Raw genomic sequence first — 19190 nt, 5'->3', positions numbered from 1 at the left:
CCTAGCCTAGTCCGTGGCCCTAGCCAGATATCTTCATCAGACATGTTCATGACTCGGACTGGAAAAATGTGATTGCCCGATGAAACCAAAGTAGGCACAACAACCAAACCTCCAGGAACGGGGACACCCACAGACTCCAGCAACAAAAAAGAACCATCCTCACTCACGGTCCTGAGTCCCCTAGCCATAACTGTAGCAGCAGATGAAGCAGGTATATGGACTACATCCTTACCAGCTACCCTAGCGAAAGAGAGTCTGTCTGTTGCATGTACTGCATGAAGATGATTAAAAGCCTCTCTCCAGTTCGAGTCAAACCTCTCCTGCAGTGTGGTGTCAAACTCAGTGTGTACTAGCTCTCTGCATTTTTTGACAATGTTCATCCCTATTGGACCTGGAACAGAGGAAGAGTGTTCAGAATCTTTAACCATCAGAAAACCTCGCTCTGGGATAGTCAGACCCATGGCTTCTACATCAAGCTCCACATAGCCCATATAGGGTATGTCTAATCCATTAGCTGCAGTGATCTTTAACCACTCAAATGCCGGGTGAATGTCTTCGCCTTTCACTGACAGGTGTTCCCTGAAAAAACTCTCAGAAATTGTACTGACCTGGCTACCAGTGTCAAGTAAGCAGGACACTGTAACACCTCGTAGTTTCACCTCAACAGTTTTACATTCTCCGACTGCACGCTCTAAGATCCTGCTTCTGTCTGGAGTCTCTTTTGGTGAGCCAGCTTCCTCCCCTCGAGTTGTGTGGCTCATGACAACTGAGGGTGCGAGTTTTCCTGCACTACATAAGAACTAGGTGTTGCGTCCCCTTGACCCCCTCTGGCCTGTGAGCATTTTCTTGCAATGTGACCTATGCCTCTACACTTGAAACAGATAGGCTGACCATCTGGTGTGAACTTTGGCTGGGGTCTAGGTCGTGGCTTGGGCTCTAGGAATGTCTGTTGAGTGCTGCGCTTACTCAGTTCACCTACAGCAAAGGCTAGATCAGCAAGTGTTTTGCCTAACTCTGCTAGCTGTTTTTCCTGATGGGCTACTGCTCTCCGAACATCATTTAATGCAGTACCTTGGTCATTGTTTGTTTTAATAATAGAGCACTGGGTTTCTGGAACCTCTGATGTAACTTGGTTGCTCTTTATGACCCTGGGACGATGAGACCTGCTGTCCTCCATCTCCCACAGGAGGGCCTCGTTCCTCACATCTAGAAGACTGCTCTCTGGTTTGTCCCTAACCATTTTCCTGAGTTCACGCCTGAGTGCCGCTTCTCTTAAACCCTCAATAAACCGGTCTCTGAGCACAGTTTTCTCATTAGGTATTACATCTGTGGACTGTTTCACTACAGAGCTCAAAATCTGGGATAGTGCATGGGAGTAGTCACGGAGGTCTTCTCCATCAGTTTGGTTACGGTTGTAAAAGGTCTGCAAAAGCTGTGTGGAACTGCGCTTTTCCCCAAATGCATTGCTCAGGTAAGAGTATAAATCACTGGGCCCCACTGACTGACCCCTAATGGATAGTCGCACCTCTTCTAATGCAGGGCCACGCAATAGAGATAGTATATAGTCACATTGTTCTTCTGTTGTTTGCTCTCTGTATCTTAAAACCCTTTCAACCTCTTCAATAAACTCTTCGACAGATCTCCTGTCTGTCCCACACTTCCCACTAAATGCTTGGATCTGGCGTTCTCTTGGAACGTAGATGTATGAACGTGTGGGTGCACTGTTATCACTGGCTCTCTGAGCCCTTGCTTCACCATTTAACCTGGTGAGCTCATCTCGCAGTCTGGCGAGCTCTTGCATGGTGGTCTGCATTTCTTTTGTAGCACCTTCACCTATACCCGTTATGCCACCTGAGGTGTGGCCATTATCATTACGTGAACTCCCTTCATCACCAGAATCACTAGACATAATGATATATTAATCTTTACTCAGTCCAGTATAAATGAGGATATTTAGTTCAAAACCTGGTTCAAGGATACTACAAGGACAGTCTTTAACTTGGAGCCTTGCTGAATCTTGGTCTTTGTAGCTGAAGTTAGCGCTGGAGTCCTCTGCGCTGGTACGGCTGAGTCGTGTGACACAGGAAGCACCAGAACCTCGTAGAGCCCCTCACGTCGTCTCTCGCTGGTCACCACCTCCACAGCAGGATGGCTTCAGACTCAACACCAACGGACGTCACCAGCAATCTTCACCACTGCCGTATTTTTTTTAAGTAAAAATAAGCCACTCTGTTGCCAATTTTAAAAAAAAGTTTTAGCTACACCCCACTCCTGGTACCAAAATTATGTAGCCCGTGGAATTAGATACCACACAGGACACAATTACTTCCGGGGTTCTTGTAGCTTTAATTTTATTGTTTGAACCTTCGAATGCAGATCGTTTTACTGAGTGCATAAATTCCTGTGTCTTTCGAGCAAACAGCTCATAAATGTTCACAGATGTGGCAAGTTTAACAGAAAAGATTTTAAAAGGAAAATAAATACAACATACAACATACGGTGCAAAATACGGCAGTGGACTATGTATGTTAAACAGGGTTTAACAAAGACATGTGGAACTTCCTGAAGATCACGCAACTTCTCACTCTGTCAGTTACCTTTAAACAGAATTAAAATGCATATAAAACCTTTACATTTCCCTTACTGCCCTAATACAATGGCATGGTGTGGCTTTATGCACGCCAACATTACCTTGTCATGCCTGCAATGGCGAACAGTGGTCGACGGCTCGCGCCCAAAATCACCGAACATCAACTCCAGTAGCGTCTAAATCAAACCAACTTGTCAAATTACCGACATACAATATTGTTTGGAATAATGTTACAGGTATATTTCACAAGATATTTACCCCTACTTACTGCGGAGTCAGAGCACCGTCACACCGCAATCTTCAGGTGCTTCACACAAGAAAGAAATAAAGAATACCCAAGATGCACTTGGATAACTTGCAGAAAGAGTACCCAAGATGCACTTGGATGACTTGCACGGAGTTACAATAAAAGTCCGCAACACTGCCACTTACTGGTCAAAACATGCAATGACAACCAAAACTATAAAAATACACTCACAATCTGCTTCACAATTTAAATACATCAAATGACATTTTACATGGCTTGACAGTGTAACAATTACATATATTAACAGTTAAACTATACTAAATTTAAGTGGAAAATCATTTAACATATTTAACAGATTTACCACCAGGCTACATGGGTATGAGGGAAGCCAAGAGGGTGAAAGGACACCAGTATTTGTTGGTGTGTGTGGATCAATTGACAGGGTGGCCGGAGGCATGGCCGGCAAAAAAGGAAGATAGCGCCACTGTTATAAAATGCTTGATTAACCACTACATACCTCGACATGGATTCCCCTCCAAAATCCGCTTCGACAACGGATCTCATTTAAAGGGGGCCAACCTCAGAAAGGTCGAGAGCCTATTAGGACTGAAACATGCCTTTGGGACCGTATACCATCCACAGTCCCAGGGCAAGGTAGAAAGAATGAATCACAACCTCAAACAAATCTGGCTAAAATTTGTGCTCAAACTAAAATGAATTGGGTTGAGGCCCTTCCCTATGCATTAATGACGATTAGGTCATTGGTCAATCAGGGGACCGGGTTCACCCCATATGAATTAATGATGGGGCGACAGTTTCCGGGGCCAGGGGCGGCCTCAACGGAGGGACTAGAGTCAATGGGGGGAACTAAAAGCACATGTTTTAAAGAATTACAGGCTTTGGTTTCAGATTTCTCCCGACAGGTTGGCGAAAGACGCATGCCGGCACCGGAATCCACCCTCCCCCAGGCGCGGTGGATCCTGTTGCGAGCCATTAAGCGGAAGCCCCGGTGGACCGGACCCTACGAGGTGGTAGAGAGGACGTCTCACGCAGTCTGGCTGAAAGGGAAAGGAGAAGTCTGGTACCAATGGAGCCAGTGTGCTGTCGCGGAGGAGCCCGGACGGACCCTAGACGCTATACAAGAGGGCCTACAGGAGGCAACGTCCCCCCAGGAAGAGAGACCAGATTCCAGCGAAACACCAAAACACACTGTTAGCTTGGAACAGGGTGAAAGTGCTGGTAACCTCTCCCCTAGGTCATAGAGGAACCCAGCCGGACGATCACATACCCGGCTAGAAGAAGCTGATTCGGGAGGAACGGTCCAGCAGATCAGCGACCCAGCAGCCTGCGCCATGACGGTCAAAAGAATTCACCATCATGTAGAAACTAGAATTGCGGTTGGGGCTCTGGCTGTGATGATGTGGCTGACCGTGTGCGTCTGGGCTTTTGATTTAACCCAGAGCCGGGCAAAGAGGGACGAGGTAAAAAGGGGGTGTTTGCTCTATGTTTGGGGACCAGTGTTGTACTTTCATTCCCAATAACACCGGCCCAGATGGATCTGTTACACGAGCCCTCGAGGGTCTGAGGGCATTATCACAAATCATGCATGAGCACTCTGGGATTGCCAACCCGTTTGAAAGATGGCTCTTTTCCCTATTTGGCAAGTGCAAGGGTGTTGTAATATCCTTCCTCCTTTCCCTCGCCATATTCCTGGCTATACTAGTAACTTGCGGTTGCTGCTTCATACCCTGCCTGCGTTCCCTGGTAAATCGGCTCATCATCACGGCTATCGAGCGTAAAGACGGGGAACTACCGCCCCCATATGATGCCCCTGTTTGTACTGAACCCCTTAGATCAGGAGTTAGAAGCCTTTTAGTGATCTCCTTAGAGGAGATCAAAAGGGGGAATTGTTGATTGATATTAAATGTAATCCGAGTGTATTTTGTATTACTCAGTATGTAACCAATGTATGTAACCAGAACAGAGGGTGAAGAAGACACATTCATGTAGACCAATATATTACAGGTCTCCCACAAGAATGTGGGTAGGGGAGGGGGTTGCCCTCCCCTGGGGCCTTGGGAGAGACACCATGTCTGGTACGAGGAGGACCCCCTGCTAAGGTCAGTAGGTTAACCAAGACCAGATGTGGCGTAAAGGAGAAGCAGGGAGGGTCTATATAACCCACCAGGACACACAAAGAAGTCAGACACACACGACCGATTGGCAGTGTGTCTCCAGATCTGTACTCAATAAAATTATTTTAATCTCCTAAGACGTGGTGGCTGTTTTCTTCACATCAACGGACCCGGGGACGAGGACCACGAAGGTGATTCTCAATAACTTCCTCACCAGTAATTCCACTGATAGCCAAAAATGTCCTTGCTGCATCTACCACTATCTCTATTCTTTCAGATTTCCTTTCTGCCTCAGCTGCACAATTAATCACCATGGTCAGAAATGCTAAGAACTTAATTCTGTCCTCACAAAGACAATATTAATCTTGCTTCCTACCTGATTTATGCTCCCCTGCTTCTTGAATCTTTGCTTTCCTAGCTGCTTCCTCATGGTTTTGCCTTCTCTGAGACCTGATCCTCAAGACTTCCATCTTTTTTTTTCCTCCTTGGACAGTGTGCTTGCCATGCCTCATGACTCCCCCACAATCATTGCACTTAGGTTCTTTTCCACAGCTACCACTGCACATCTCATCTCTACATTTACCAAAACAAGTCTACGCACAAGTGATCTGTGTCCATAGGATTTTGAACTGCAGTCCCGCCAATCCACCTGGTGAATGGCCACTCTCTGGCCAACAAGATGGATAAACTGCTGTTCTTCAACAGAACAAAGACGGACTTTTCCAGATCTGTCACCCTGTGCCTCACTGAAACCTGGCTTGGTGAGCATATACCGGACAGCACACTCCATCTGCTGCAATTCCAACTCCTCTGAGCGAACCAAAAAACGGAGCTAACGGGGAAAAAATGGGAAGGTGGAATCTGCTTCTATATAAACTAAGGTTGGTGTACACATGTCAGTGCTGAAGAAATCATGCAGCCCTCACTTAGAGACAATTTTCATGGACTGTAAACCATTTTATTCACTGAGGAAGCTTTCTTCCTCTATTCTGGTTGATGCCTATATCCCACATCAGGCCTGTGTTAGTGAAGCATTACAACACCTGGCTGACCGGATAATAAACATGGAACGCAAATCTCCAGACCCCCTTCTCATTATCCTTGGGCACTTTAACAGAGCAAATCTCAGCCACGAACTGCCAAAATACGGACAGCGTGTTAAATGTTCCACCAGGGACAAAAACAAACTGGATCATTGCTACGCAATAATAAAGGACGCCTATCACTCTGTCCCCCTGTAGCTTTGGGACTCTTTGATCATTGTCTGGTTCATCTTATCCCAACCTACAGGCAGAAACTAAGAAGCCTGTGGTTAAAACTGTGAGGAAATGGACCAATGAGTCACAACTGGATCTTCAGGCCTGCTTTGAATGCACAGATTGGAGTGTTTTGAGGCTGCACATACAGACCTGGATGAACTTACTGACACTAACCCTTACATCAGTTTCTGTGAGGACATGTGTGTGCGCCCTTTAAAACTTTCTGCACCTTCAATAACAATAAGCCTTGGTTCACAGTAAAACTCAAGACAGCTTCGTCAGATCAAGGAGGAGGCCTACAGGAGTGGAGACTGGCTCCTGTACAACCAGGCCAGGAACACACTGACAAAAGAGATCAGAGTAGCCAAAATGGCTATACTGAAAAGCTGAAAAATAGGTTTTCAGCTAATGATCTGTGTGGACATCACCAACGACAGGACCCCTCCCCCCGCCTATAGAACCTTCAACTAGCTGACAACTTAAATGTTTTTTACAGCAGGTTTGATCAGTCCACTTCAATACCCTCACAAACTCCAACTCACACATTACACTACCAAATACACCCCCTACCATCAACTCTCCTCTCCCCCCGATTCCCCACCGGTACTGACAGTCTGTAAAGGGGATGTGTCAGCTTTTCCAGAGACAGAAGATCAGGATGGCACCAGGCCTGGATGGTGTGTCATCCTCCTGTCTTAAAGTCTGCACAGACAAGCTGGTCCCCATCTTCACGCGGTTCATCAACAGATCTTTGGAGCTGTGTGAAGTCCCCTCTTGTTTCAAATGCTCCACTTTCATCGCAGTCCCCAAGAAATCCACCATCACTGGACTGAATGACGACAGACCCATCACCCTAATGTCTGTGGCCATGAGGTCCTTCGAGAGACTGGTGTTGACCCACCTGAAGGACATCACAGGTCCTCTGCTGGACCCCCTGCTTTGCCTACTGGGCAAACAGGTCAGTGGATGATGTAGTCAACTTGGGACTGCACTGCATTCTGCAACACCTTGACTCCCCAGGGACGTATGCAAGGATCCTGTTTGTGGACTTCAGCTCGTCATTCAATGCCACAATCTTGAAAGTCCTATTCACCAAACTCACCCAGCTCACTGTGCCCGTCTCCACCTGTCAGTGGATCACAAACTTTCTGACAGACAGGAAGCAGCAGGTGAGGCTAGCAAAAAACACATCCAGCACCTGGACAGTCAGTACTGGCACCCCTCAGGGATGTGTGCGCTCCCCACTGCTCTTCTTCCTCTACACAAACGACTGCAGCTCGACACCCATCTGTTCAACTCCTGATATTTGCAGACAACAGTACAGTCAACAGCCTCATCTGAGACGGAGATGAGCCTGCAATAATTTTGAGCTGAACATGCTCAGAACTGTGGAGACAACAGTGGACTTCAGGAGGACCCCCCCCCCACCCAGTCACTGCCATTTTGATTGGTTAAAGGGTGCTAGAAAAATGAAGGTGTGAGTGGTCAAGGGAGAAAGCAAAATGAGTTAAAGAAATAGGAACCATACACCAAGTTCACTAGTCTATTGTAAGATGGCGACAGACGTACACGATCTACACCCATGGTCTACATCCATCTACAGGCCAGTGGGCACTCTTTTCAGGATGAGGATGTGCAAATCATTTATATGGAGGAATACTGGTTTGAACGGGGAGGCCATCTATGTGAAGTGGGAACGACCATCCCTGAACCAAGGAGGGGGGCTAAGAGTACGTCTGTTGCCATCCTACAATGCTGTGATTGCAACTATTCCCCAATCCTCTGTGAATAGCACATAGGCCATTTAAACTCTAATTAATGGTCACAGCAATTTGCATATGAAACCGATCCCTGGGTCAAGATTCAGATTCAAGAGTTTTATTTGTCACGTACACACAAGTACAAGTCCTGAGTGCAGTGAAATGAAAAAAGGTACGAGCTCTGAGATGTGCAAACAACAAAGTCCAACAGGTACACACACATTCCAATTTGCAATATAAAATTTACAATTTACAATCAACAGTTAAGAACTTTCTGTAAAAAGAAAACAGACAGCACAATATATACAGTAAAATTACTTAAAAATAGAAATCTGAGGTATGGCAAGGACTACAAACAATAACCGACTACAAGAGAAGATCCCCCGCAATTGGGAGTGCCGATGCATCCCTAGCGGTATTGGTTGTGATGTAACTGTGCCAGTTTCAGTCATTATGCAACTGTGGTGTTTTATGGTTTTATGTAGTCAGCTGAGACTGATGAAATAACTTAGATGAGTGATAAAATGTTTCTCCCACTAAACGTTTTTGTCCAGATGAACTGATTCAATTTTCTGGGCCTTCTATTTTGAAGCAATGCAGGTAACCACAAGGCACAGAATGCTATGCTCAGACAGTGATATGAGAAAATACACAGATGGAGGAGGCCTGTGTCTTGCTAATGGTTAAAGCTTTGTTTGCTAACTACTCTCTTTTTAAAACTTTGTTTACAAACTTCTCTTTCTTAAAATATACCAATTGATAGATAAGTGTTGCTCATCATCAGTGGTCACTTGGGGTCGAGTATGACTGTCCTTCAAGGTCCTTGTGGGTATCCTTGTGGGAGGACACCTGCGCGTGACAGTTTTTTATGTGGAGAGGCTGATGCACCTGCAGCCACCACATGGTCCTTGGCAGGGGGTGGTCAGAGTCCAATGGCATGGAGAACCAAGACGTTTGGGGACCATCCTCTGTTGCAGACTTCATCCGCCTTCACTGCCATTGTCTTCCACCAGTTTCGCCGTTGAGGTCTTTGTTGGATCGTGTGTCATCTGGAACCTCCCCCTTGACCTATCCACCTTGGGTGACCCTACCAGGAGCCATGCTTAGGACGGCATAGCTCTTGGGATTATTAGTATACGCAAGCTTTTCCACCATGACAAGGTGGCAATCCAGGAAGATGGAAAAGAAGAAAGTGTTGCTATGGCAACAAATAAACCCATGTGGATTTCCTTGAAGCTATTCCAAAAATTGACTGTTAGATAATTAGTATCTAATAAATTATTGATAACAATATACTGCAGTATATTGTTAGTAATGTTATCGAGTGAATACCTGGAATTGCTCAACAAATTGAATTCAATAGATCAGACGAAATCACTTAATTAATTATTCTAATTAGTAATTCTGCTATTGCATCAATATCACAGAAGCCAACAATACCCGACCTCACATGGGGCACCAGCAGATATGGGGTGCAACAGGGTTATCGAATCAGTCTCATTAAATCAGTCTGAGACTCAGTCTCACAAAATCATTAACCACTAATTTTGGTGTTAAATATTTTATGATTAAATTACGAAAATTGATGGATAACGGGCATCCGGGTAGCGTAGTGGCCTATTCCGTTGCCTACCAACACGGGGATCGCCGATTCGAATGGTTTTTTCTTGTCTCTTCTCCCGTGTATGTGAATGGTGTAATGTGAGTGTCCCCTGTGTGCATGTTTAGTCTGTCCTCCTTCTGGTCCTCCTTCTGGTTCACATGGTGATGGTGGTAGCGTGTCTCAGGTCCTAGGCTTTTCCGGTGGCATCTGGACACTATAATTCTGTTATCCTCTTTCAATGTTGTGTGACCCATATGACATGCAGGGCTACTAATAGTCATTGATTTAGAGGTGTAGTGACATGCCGCTCCTTAAGGGGCGCACTATGCAACTAGCTAGGGTAGAGACTGCTACATACACGCAGTCGTCATTATTTTTCTCTTTTCTTTTTGTGAACAGCCTGGGAATTTTGCGCTTGATCCGACGACTGAATTTTATCATACATAGCCTCAGAAAGTTAGAGTATTGACATTTTTTGATTCTGAAAAGTGTTATGTATAATCAGAATCTCATCTGTGAGGTTACGAGACGAAGGTCTGTCGAGTTTTAAGTATTTGGAACTCCGGTGAGTAAAGCACGTTTTTGTGCTAGATAATTGCTAACCACTGAAGGGAAAAGATAACGCTGGATCATATATAGCTGTTAAGATACTCTTCATAAAACCAGTCGGGGTTATAAGAATGTCTAATGTTTGAATAGCCCGTACTTTGGTACGCATTGTATCATTGTGCCATGTTGAATGTTTTAGAAGATAGCTCACGCCAATAGTTAGCTAGTGCTAAGCGCTAGCTTAGTCAGTGAAGCATTGGGGAATTGTGTAGCATTATCCTGTTGACGTTAAAGCCATTCGGTTTAAGTGGTTAGCGCACTTAAATGGTTTGTATTGAGGCTACACTGTGATTGCACTGATTTTGTGTAACAGAATTATATATATATGTAGTGATTAGTAATGATATTGCAATTCATTTACATGTTAATGTAAAGCATATTGTAAGATGTTCAGAATGAAAAGAAATTAATGAGATTTCATGTTAGAAACAGATATAGAATGAAATACTTACTATTCTGCACTATTCGTGTAGATTGGTTTTTTTTTAACTACCAGATAGAATTTGGAAGATTGTGATGGCGAGCCCAACCCAGTGAGACTGGATGATCATAGAAGCGGTGGCCTACCGTAGGATCTGTCCCAGGAAACGTCTGACAAGCTTGAATCATTCATCCAGACACCAGATAAGAACTCATACACACTAGCCTATTTCCTCTACCCGGGTAGAAATAGTCATCGTTGAAGTATATTCAATACACTCACAGATCAGGAACTGATCTCTTGGATCAACACATGCACTCAAGGACAAGGAACTGAATTTTTCTTTCATCTCAAACTGCTAACACTCATTGAGGGTTGTGATTTGAACGAGGTTTTCTTTGGTTTATTATTTTATTTACTTTAAAGAGCTCTATTTTGTTTTATTTCAATTCTTTTATGTAAAAGTCAGCGTTGTGTATATTTTGCTGTTGTGAGGCAAGAAAATTGTCAACTGTTCAACTACACATCAAATCCTCTCGTGAGTTAGTCAAGGCAAACCCCTCACCGAACCTAGTTAGAGGTTAGCACCTTTACTGCTACCACTAGTTTGCACTAGAGGCGCTACAGTTGTATTCTGTAAATTGTGTTTTATAATGTATACACAACATCCATTGCACAGCTGTCTGTCTCTGTTGTTCTCCCTGAGGTTTCTCCCTATTTTTTCTCCCTTCTACATTACATTACATTACAGTCATTTAGCCGACACTTTTATCCAAAGCGACTTACAATAAGTAAGTAAGTAAGTAAGTAAGTAAGTAAGTAAGTAAGTAAGTAAGTAAGTAAGTAACATATCAGGAGAGATGGGTATCAATATAACCATTAAAGTGGTAAATGACAACTATTGTTTCAATTAGTAACAACACTGTCTGACCATTGTGACAGGGAGATCTTTACATTGCTATATTGTCTATCTGCTATTCCTTTGATAAAATTCTTCATGCAGGAAAATCTGTTAAATTGTTACAAGAACACACCTGAAAATAAATGGGGGGAGCTGAGGGATTATTAGGAAATATTAAAGAGAAACTGACCTGATGGCACTCCCTCATATTTTTTTGCTATAAATAACTATATGGCAATTTAGCCCTTTGAATGACCCTATCTTAATGAGTTTTATTATCCATGAGAAACAAATGGATTTCACATCGACTCAAATATCTCAAAGCTGGGGTAGGCAACTTTCTTTCAGTGTTAACTGTGAAAGATTTCCTATATACCTTACAGATATGAGTAATTCAGAAGGTCTGAGAGAAAATCAAGCCTCTGTGTTTAACCCTACCAATGTATTCAGGATCTCAAAGTCTCACCTAAATGCCCCATCTCATCTGAGTGCCCCATCACATAGAACTTCCCAGATTGGTCGAGAGCCACCGGGAGCAGTAAAACCTCAATCAACCAGGGGAGCTCTCTGTGATGGGACATTGCTACTGCCTGTCAATCATTCGAATACACAGCCTTTCAGTTTTCTTGTTGTCACTATGGATCTTCTCCAGGTAGATAGACTAAATAGTGTTCATCTTAATAAATGCTTCAACTTTAAGTTTAAAAGTGCTTCACAACATCAATATTGGGGTAACTAAGAGATTTCCTGAAAAAAAAATCCTTTTTACATTCATAGATTATCGACAAAACGAGTTTTGTCAAGTGTAACAGCTAAACTCAGGCAGGGCATGAACCTAGTTTAGAGAGAGGGGTTACAGAAGGAGAAAATAGAGGGAGGGAGAGATTGGATTTTTTGTGGGGTGTCATGTCAAAATTCTCTCTTATCAGAAGTTGCATACCTCAGCTTTACATGGAGAAAAGCCCCTTTTTTTAACAGTCAAAGGTCAGGGCTTTGGTGACTAAGTGACCTGGGCAGGTGGTCTGACAGTTACTATTTTATCGAACGATTCTAAAGGGTGTTTTTAGGGAGTTGTTCCTTATCTGATGCAAGGGTATCAGGACATGATGTTGTATTGCTGTAAAGCCCACTGAGGCAAATTTGTAATTTATGATATTGGGCTATACGAATGACTTGACTTCTTAGGTTTTTGCTGCCATCGCTTCAAAGCCTGGAAGCTTTCTGGCAGAAAGCAGTAAAGGCAAGCCAATTAGAGGCATGTGTACGCATTTGTCATACGGAAATTCAGCTGTGGCAAAGTAATCATTGCTGGTTGATGTAAAATGCATTACCTCCGGTGCATCAGCGTGGGACTGGAGTGCGGGAATGTCACCACAGACACCAGATTTAAAACTCCGGTATACTGGGAAATGCAGAGAGATTTACCTGGTGGTGATAGACTTAATCATCATTGTGTGAACTCATTTGGCAAGGGCTTGAATGTCATGGACATTCATTTATATGTAAAAATCCCCCACTCCAGCTTTAAATATCAGACTTAGTATACCTTAAAATTTAAACAGATATTTCAATACATCAGAGTTTAGGTTTGGTGAGGATTTTATCCCAGTGCTTGAATTGGAATAAAAAAGGTGCCAGTACTCTGAATCAGCAACTGCTCGGCACACGCGCTTGTGGCTCTCGTGGGTACCATGTGTTTTTGCCTGGTTTGCCTAGATAAACCCTATACTAGTTGCTTAGATAAACCACATCGTAGTTGATCATTTTCAGACACATTTCCCCATAATAATAATAATAATAATAATAATAAGTAAAAAAGCTTCAAACCTTATCTTCAAATTTATTTAGTTCATAGTTTTGTACAGGAAATGAGGGTTTGTCTAGCAACTGTGTTAGCAACTGTGTGTGGTTTTATTGTAGCTACTTGCCTTCTGCTTGCTTGTTTGTTCTGTCTCTCAGGTTGCTTGCCCTTGTCCCAGCTCTGTCATCTCTGATTGAAGTAGCATATCTGCAAATTAGATACAAACAATTAGAACAGAGGGGTGTGTGTGTGTGTGTGTGTGTGTGTGTGTGTGTGTGTGTGTGTGTGTGTGTGTGTGTGTGTGTGTGTGAGAGCGAGAGAGAGAGAGAGAGAGAGAGAGAGATGACCACTTGATTATACAAGTGTCTTGGAATGAAGATATCACAACTTAGATACTCGCTCTTGAATTTATCTGTCTAGTCCTCTCCATCCAGAGAGGGAGACCAGCTTTCTTTCTCCATTTCTGCTCCCTATACATAAATACAAATATTGTTTAACTAATTACTCAAATCAATACTGTGACGGTCAAGCTGGGTCAACAATCAAGGTTCGAGCCGGACAGCGCTGCTTGTACGAGAGGAGCGTGTGGGTGAGGAAATGTTTTTTTGTTCCCTGGAAGAACGAGGGGGGAGGAAGAAACAAAAGTTAACTTTATTGAAAATGGCCGGGACAATAGGGGCTCTGGGAGCTTTTGATCAAAATGTTCAAACTTGGGAAGAATACTGTGAGGTTGTGGAACATTTTTTTTTATCGCAGACGGAACAGAGGATGCAGCCAAACAGAAATCAATTCTCATAAGTGTTGTCAGTGCACAAACGTATCGTCTGATGCACAATTTACTAAGCCCTGATAAGCCAAGAGAACGCACTTTCCAAGAGTTAGTGACGTTGTTGAAGGACCACTTTAACCCAAAACCCAGCGAAATCGTACAGCACTTTAAATTTGATTTGCGCATGAGAAAGCCCAACGAGTCTTGCTGAGTATGTGGCAGAGCTACGGAGATTAGCTCAAGACTGCAATTATGGCCGCTCTGGTGGCCGAGCGGAATAAACCGCCAATCTTGCAATCTGCTCGTCATGTGGCTGGGAGGTTCGTATCCCAGACTCGCCGTAACCAGTCACGGCCAGAGCGTCTACGGGGTAAGGCATTCATTAGGCCACCCTTACCCGAAGGATAGTGGGTGTAGATCGTTGTAGTGTTCGGGGACTCGTCGTTCTCCAGCGACCCCTCTGGCCCACCCGGGCGCCTGCAGCCAAGCAACTGAAAGCATTCTCCCTACGCCTCCTTCTCGGCTTGAAGGTGATGTAATCCATGCGAGGTTTCAGTGTGTAAAATAGCGAGAGCAGCCGACACAAGTTTGAAGGAAGCTGGTGTTACGCCTATCTCCTTCCTGTGGAAACGTGAGCCAGGGGAGTTATTCGACAAAAGTTCCGGCCATATGCCATTGGGTTAATCGGGTGGGATAAGGGGAAAAACTAGAAAAAAAAAAAAAAAAAAGAAAAAAAAAGACTGCAATTATGGACACACGCTTTTACAAATGCTCCGTGATCTGCTGGTATGCAGAATAAACGACGAACGCATTCAGAGGAGGTTATTGTCGGAAACCAGTCTCACATTTGAGGACGCACTTAAAACAGCAATAGCCATGGAGTCCGCCGACAAACATGCTCAAGATTTGCAAGGGAAAGTGGCATGCAATAGAATAGGGGAACACAGTAGTGAGCTGCTGGCGTCGCAAAGGAGAACTGAGAACCGCGCAGAGGGTGAAATGAAAGACTGCTGCCGTTGCAAAGGCAGACATGCACCGTCGGATTGCCGATTTAAACAAGAAAAATGCCATTCGTGTGGAATGATAGGCCACATTGCGTGGGTGTGTAATAACAAGAAAAAGCGCAGTGAAGCTAAACAGAGATCAAAGGCACCGTAGCAACGCGTAGGGCAGAGGCCACAGCAGCTGCTCACATCATGTCACAGTTGATTCAGATGAATCAGGGGGCTCGGAACAAGCGTTTTCTGTCACAGCCTCTCGCCCTTGACACCTGCTACACCAGCTGACACCTGCTACGCCAGCTGACACCTGCTGACCCCCCCTTCACCCCGGCAATCGCCCTCACCCTTAAAAGGCCTTCACTATGGACCAGTCTTCGCTGGAACGTCGCCATTCATGGACTTCTGCCTGCCTGCCTGCCTGCCTGCCTACCTGCCACAGAGCCACCTCCTGCTCTACCCTCGAGATCGGTCACTTCAATAAAGACTGGATTCTTCCCTTACCTGGTTGTCCCGTCTGCTTTTGGGTTCCTTCTCGATATGTGACATTTTCAATGTATAACGTACAAAGTAGCCACATAAAAGTGAAACCCTTTACAGTGGACATGCAAATCAATGGGAAAATGGTAGAATTTGAGCTGGACACTGGATGTAGTATGACTTTGATGAATGAGTCAAAATTTAAGGTGCAGTGGACAAATGCAACAAAGCCTGCATTAAAGCCCTCAGCAATTAAATTAAAGACTTACACAGGGGAAAGAATGAAGGTATTAGGGGTCGCAGAGGTAAATGTCCAATACCAGACACAACAGAAAATCTTACCTCTCTATGTAGTGGGTGGCACTGGTCTAAGTCTGCTGGGTAGAGGTTGGCTAGAGCAAATAAACCTTAATTGGGGAGAAATTAAGCATATGAAAGTAGAAGAGCTGACATTGCAACAGGTGCTTGCAAAGCACGAGGATGTTTTTAAAGATGAGCTTGGGACCTTAAAAGGGGTCCAGGCCACAATCCATGTTGCACCTGACGCCACGCCCAGATTCTTCTGCCCACGATCTGTTCCATTCACAATGCGCCCCAAAGTGGAAGCAGAGATCAACAGACTGTTAAAAGATCAGATCATTACGCCAGTCAAACACTCGCAGTGGGCGTGTCCCGTGGTTCCAATTTTGAAACCGGATGGCTCAATTAGACTCTGTGGAGACTACAAACTAACTGTCAATCGTGTCTCTCCACTAGAGCAGTATCCTATTCCGAGAATTGAAGATTTGTTTGCGGCCTTGTCGGGGGGGGGGGGGGGGCAGCAATTTTCTAAATTAGACATGAGCCATGCATACGCTCAAATTCTCATGGATGACTAGTCTAAAAAGTACCTCACGGTGAATACTCACAAAGGCCTTTTTACTTACAACCGCCTACCCTTTGGGGTATTGTCGGCGCCAGCCATGTTTCAGAGAACAATGGAGGGTCTTCTACAGGGCATACCCATGGTCGCAGTATACTTAGACAACATTCTCGTCACCGGAGCTAGCAAGGAAGAACATCTGCTAAACCTGAATGAAGTGCTTAGTAGGCTGGAGGAGGCTGGGTTACGGCTAAAACGAAGCAAGTGCCAACTGCTGGAAAATGAGGTGTACTATTTGGGACATAAAGTAGATGCGCAGGGTTTGCATCCCATGGAGTCGAAGGTTAAAGCCATTGTGGAAGCTCCGTCCCCTCCAGTGTCACAGAGCTCAAGGCATATCTTGGTTTACATAACTACTATAACTGTTTCCTTTCCAACCTCTCCACACTGCTTGCACCGATGCCCCAGCTCCACCGGAAAGATGAAAAATGGGCATGGACTACAAAGCAAGATGAAGCTTTCCAAAAGTCAAAAGAGCTTCTCCAATCAGCAAGCATGCTAGTCCATTACTCTGCGGACAGAGAATTGATCCTAACACGCGACACCTCATTGTATGGGGTGGGAACAGTGCTTTCGCACAAGATGCCCAATGGCACAGAAAAACCACTAGGGTTTATGTCAAAGACACTCACTCCTTCTGAGAAAAGGTACTCTCAGCTAGATAAAGAGGGCCTGGCCGTGATCTTTGGAATACAGAGATTTCATAAATATCTCTATGGTTGTAGATTCACGATCGCCACTGACCATAAGCCCTTACTATCCTTATTCCATGAAATGAAACCTGTCCCCCAGATGGTTTCCCCAAGAATTCAGAGATGAGAAGTTCTGCTTCGAGCATACGAGTATCAGATAATTTACTAGCCGGGCAAGTATCATAGTAACGCCGATGCTCTCAGTAGACTCCTGGTTCCAGAGCTGGTTGAGGATGGCGGTCTACAGGATCAAGGTCTGATGATGGATCATATGGACGATGTACCGGTGAACATGTCACAAGTCAGGAAGTGGACAGCGAGGGATACCACACTGTCCCTGGTGCACATCTATGTCTTGAATGGCTGGCCAGAGGTATAAGATCCTCAACTCATGCCATATCATACCCGCCATCTGGAGTTGAGTACGTGAGATGGTTGTGTCCTGTGGGGAGCCAGAACAGTGATTCCTCCACAGGGGTGGTCTGTTCTGTTGAAGATGCTCCATAAGTCACATCCGGGCATGTATCGTATGAAAGATTTAGCAAGGTCTTACATGTGGTGGCCGCGGATGGACAAGGATATCGAAAAGGAGGTCAGCATATGCGTGTAATGCCAGCAAAACAGAAAATTGCCACCTAATGCACCACTGCACCCCTGGGAATGGCCCGAGCTGCCATGGTCTCGCATTCATGTGGACTACGCAGGGCCGTTCTTGGGCAAGATGTTCTTGGTAATAATTGATGCACATTTGAAGTGGCTAGAGGTTTGTCCGCTGAATGCCTCTACAACACATGCAACAATTGAAAAGCTATAGCAGTGCTTCACAGTCCATGGATTGCCACAGATGTTAGTTTTTGACAACGGCACTTGCTTGCGGAATTCAGCCATTTTATGTCACAGAACGGGATTCAGCATGTCACCTCAGCGCCGTTCCACCCCTCCTCTAACGGTTTAGCGGAGTGGGCGGTGCAGACCTTTAAAGAGGGAATGTAAAAAATAAGAGGAGATAGCATCGAGGTCAGAGTTTCCAGGTTCTTGTTCAGCTACCCCATCACCCCTCAGGTGACGACAGGGTTGTCACCTGCAGAAATGTTGATGTCCAGACCACTGAGATCTGCGTTTGACCTACTGAAACCTGACCTAAAGTTGAAAATTCAACAGAAACAGCTGAAACAGAAAGAACATGACAAAACAGCCAAGCTGAGGAGATTTGCACCCGGGGTTGCTGTATACACAACGAATTACTGCTTAGGACCAATATCAATTCCAGCTGCAGTTGAGTCGTCATCTGGTCCTGTTTCCTATACAGTGATTCTTGGCAGTGGACAGAGGATGAGGAGACAAACACTGACCAGGTGCGAGCATGTCACCCGGAGTCCTGCCAATCTCCAGATCAACCTATGTAACCCCCAGAGGAGCTGGAACGCAGTTCAGAAGTAGTTCCTGTGAGACTATCAGAGAACCCAGAGGTTGAACAGAGGCCTGCGGTTGAACCTCGGGGGCCAGAGAGGGTGATCCCTGAAAGAGTGGTCTTACCTGTCGCACTTCCGCCACAGGAGGTTCGTCACTCCACCCGGCAGAAGCGTTCCCCAACTTATCTGAAAGACTATGATAGGTAGTGGTGAGATCATGTTCCAGGAAAGGCAAGAATGTGCCTTGATCTCACGGGAGTCAGGTAGTCCACCCTGAACTTCATAGGTAGCATTGAAAACATGTTAAAAAACAAACAATTGTTTCTTCAAAAGTGACTGTTAAATGTTGACTAGATTGAGTTATGTTGAATCACATTACATTAGTTGGAGGTCACGTTTGGCACATGCCTACTTTGTTTCATCGTTATTAGTATTGTTGATCCCTGTGGAGAAACTTTTTGTTAGCCTAACATTGGGGGAGTTTAGTAACATGTAATAAACCAGATCCACTTACCTTTATGTCCACTAGGTGGCAGTAGCAGTAAATGGGAGGGAGGGAGTAGGGAGTAGTACACACCGGTGTAGGAAATC

At 44.8% G+C, this 19190-nt stretch overlaps 1 pseudogene; it reads left to right on the top strand.

The window, feature by feature from the left end:
- Positions 1-15647: 15647 nt before the first annotated feature.
- Positions 15648-18627, top strand: LOC130114507 (uncharacterized protein K02A2.6-like; annotated as a pseudogene).
- The last annotated feature ends 563 nt before the right edge of the window (positions 18628-19190 follow it).

Source organism: Lampris incognitus, chromosome 6 (assembly GCF_029633865.1).
Source record: "Lampris incognitus isolate fLamInc1 chromosome 6, fLamInc1.hap2, whole genome shotgun sequence".
NCBI lineage: Eukaryota > Metazoa > Chordata > Actinopteri > Lampriformes > Lampridae > Lampris > Lampris incognitus.
Note: the sequence above shows the minus strand (reverse complement) of the source record. Positions and strands in the feature narration are given on the sequence as shown.